Source organism: Pinus tabuliformis, chromosome X (assembly GCF_031772625.1).
Source record: "Pinus tabuliformis cultivar Carrire ecotype Pingquan chromosome X, CPIR1, whole genome shotgun sequence".
Taxonomy (NCBI): Eukaryota; Viridiplantae; Streptophyta; class Pinopsida; order Pinales; family Pinaceae; genus Pinus; species Pinus tabuliformis.
Genome location: NC_142308.1, coordinates 1,592,978,960 through 1,592,981,864, shown reverse-complemented (window position 1 = coordinate 1,592,981,864; position 2,905 = coordinate 1,592,978,960). Strand labels below are relative to the sequence as shown.

General features: G+C 43.8%; 1 pseudogene; it reads right to left on the bottom strand.

The window, feature by feature from the left end:
• Positions 1 to 1,266: 1,266 nt before the first annotated feature.
• On the bottom strand, positions 1,267 to 2,010 carry LOC149146116 (uncharacterized; annotated as a pseudogene).
• Between the last annotated feature and the right edge of the window lie 895 nt (positions 2,011 to 2,905).

Here is a 2,905-nt window from a genome sequence, read left to right as displayed (position 1 = left end):
CTTCCCTTTGGAGATGACCTATAATCACGATCGTTGGAATGGCGTGATGTAGCTGTTGGAAATACCAAGAGGGGGGGGTGAATCAGTATTTCTTACAATGATTTTTTTTTTTAATTGTTCTAGTGATTGCCAACAACCTATATAGATATGTATATGTATACACAGAACACAAAAATCAACAACTGAATTTAATGCTTTTATTAAAACTCAAGACAGTGCAAAGAAATAAATACAATATAAGTATAAATCTGATTGTGAATAGTTGCCAAGCTCCAACTTGGACTTCAGTGAGGCTCCAACCTCCAGAGCACCAACTCTGTTTTGCAGTGGTTCTGCACTTAGGAGCACCTACCCTAATGACTTCAATCCTGTTCAGTTATGAGGCTTAAACCTCTTGGGCTCCAACCCAACCTTGGTATAAACAGGTATGTTGCTGCACTCTATTCAGCTGAGGTTGTCTCACTCCTGCTCTCCTGCCTCTGCTGCTTCTACTATCTCACCCTCGGGTTCTTCACCACCATAATGGCACCAACAGTTCTCTGTTTCTACTGTTTTATACATTCCCATGCCTTTGTCCATTCGTTTCCGCTTACACTGTCTCTTAGGCTTCCTCCTCAGTCGTTGTCGTTTCCCCTGACTCGCTTGATCTTTCAGCTTCCCTCCTTCATCGTTGTGACTTCCTCTGTGTTGGCTTTCCATTCAACTTCTTGGCTTTACGGTCACTGTGTGTTAAAAACTGTAATCCAGGCCCATTTTTTCAATGATATCAGGCATCCACAGCCTCCTGTGCATATATGTTCCAGTCCGCTTTTCGCCTCTGATCGTGTTAAACGCATGTATGTAAGATTTTGGCCACCGATGGATAGTGCTAAAGTATATATATATAAAAACTTCCTTTTTTCCATTGATCGCTTCACCCCAACATAATATTTCCCTGTCACATCCGCCTTGATCTCCACCGTTGATCGCCCATGATCCGACGGTCTCCGCTATGTTTACTGCATGATTAAACCCCGCGCACTTTCCTCGCCATCTGACCGTCTGTTGCACGATCGGATGGTAGTCGCAAACCCCGATTGCGCGAATTGCGCGCACGTTAACCCGCGGGGGCGGTGTTAAACCTCGCGCACTTTCCTCATCATTTGACCGTCCATCGCACGATCAGACGATAGTCACAAGCCTCGATCGCATGACTTGTGCGCACGTTAACCCGCGGGGGCGGTGGTTTTTTTCTGCCATGCATCGTGATCTTACGGGATCGCACCATCATATACGGATACCGCCGAGCCCTGATAAGTGGTGCGAGGAAACCACCTGCAACCCGAAACCGCTGTTCTCCCGCATGTTAATCTCCGTGCGTCTTTCACGTGCGATGACCATTGGATCCGTTGCTCTTTGATCCGACGGCTCACATTCATCTTCCATGTATGGCTGTGTCGAAATAATGAGCAGGCGGTCTAATAGATCAATTGCTATACCATGTGGAGACTTGTAATTTGTTCCATGGATTTTTATGATGCCACGATTTGTTGCAACAACCAATATCGGTGCCATATCATTCTATAGAGCACGATTCAAAAATGAGAAGCATTCAATGTCAAGCATATGGACTTCTTCAATAAAAGGCACACCTAGTACAATTTCAGCTTTGCCTTCTTCCCTCCATTCAGCAACTTTTCTGTCAATCTTTTTCCTCACTTCAAAATGGATCTCTCCAGTATCTCCTATAAAGAGGGCCAGAAACCCTTACGTCCTGCTATTGATGACATCGATCTCATGCAGCGTAATGCAATGCACCACTTCTTTGCGTTTCTGAAGCTCTCCATCCAGGCACTGTACGAACTTGGTCTGCGGCCCCATTGCATCATAATCCCTGGACCTCGCAAAAGACCGCCCCAACTTTGTAATCTTCCCAGAAGCTTTATCGATCGCAATGACATCCCCACTCTGGAGCTTCTCCTTGCTCAAACCTTCGATCATCTTGCTCCCCAAATCATACACAGTCTCCATCTCTGTCGTCTATCTGCTCCTCGAATATTTCCATATTGACATCAATGACAATCTGTGTCCAACAATCTCCCCCTTTGTTATTGATGGCAATATTCTTCTGCTTTCTCCCCCTTTGACATCAATGGCAAAGGGATGCATATGGAATCCCCCTATCAAACTGCTCCTCCTTTCCTACTACATCTTTATGAATGAACTTGAGTGATGATAAAGAAATAACCCCCATCTTTTGACGCAGATGTTCGAATGCTTCTCGAGGAAGAGGTTTTGTGAAAATATCAGCTATCTGCTCCTTAGTACTGATATATTCCAGGACAATGTTTTGTTCAGCTACTTGTTCACAGAGGAAATGATACTTGATTGGTATGTGTTTGGTTCTTGAGTGCATCACAGGATTTTTGCTGAGACTGATAGCACTTGTGTTGTCACAATAGACAAAAATTGGTTGATCTATACATATGTCGAGATATTTTAGAGCTTCCTTCATCCATATTATCTGAGAACAACAGTCTGTTGCAGCAATATACTCAGCTTCGGCTGTGGATAATGATATGGATGACTATTTTTTGCTGAGCCAGGATATCAAACGGTCTCCTAGGAAGAATGCATTTCCACTAGTGCTTTTCCGATCATCTATACTTCCAGCCCAATCAGCATCGGTGTATGCAGTTACAATCAGTGTTGAGTCCTTTGGGTACTAAAGACCAAAATCAAAAGTTCCCTTCAGATATCTGAGAATTCTTTTTACAGCTAATAAATGGGATTGTTTGGGAGCAGATTGAAATTTTCCCACCATTCCTACTGCTTGCAATATGTCTGGTCGTGTAGCTGTTAAGTATAGAAGGGCTCCAATCATTGACCTGTAATGAGTTGCATCTACTAGAGGGGAGTCATCATC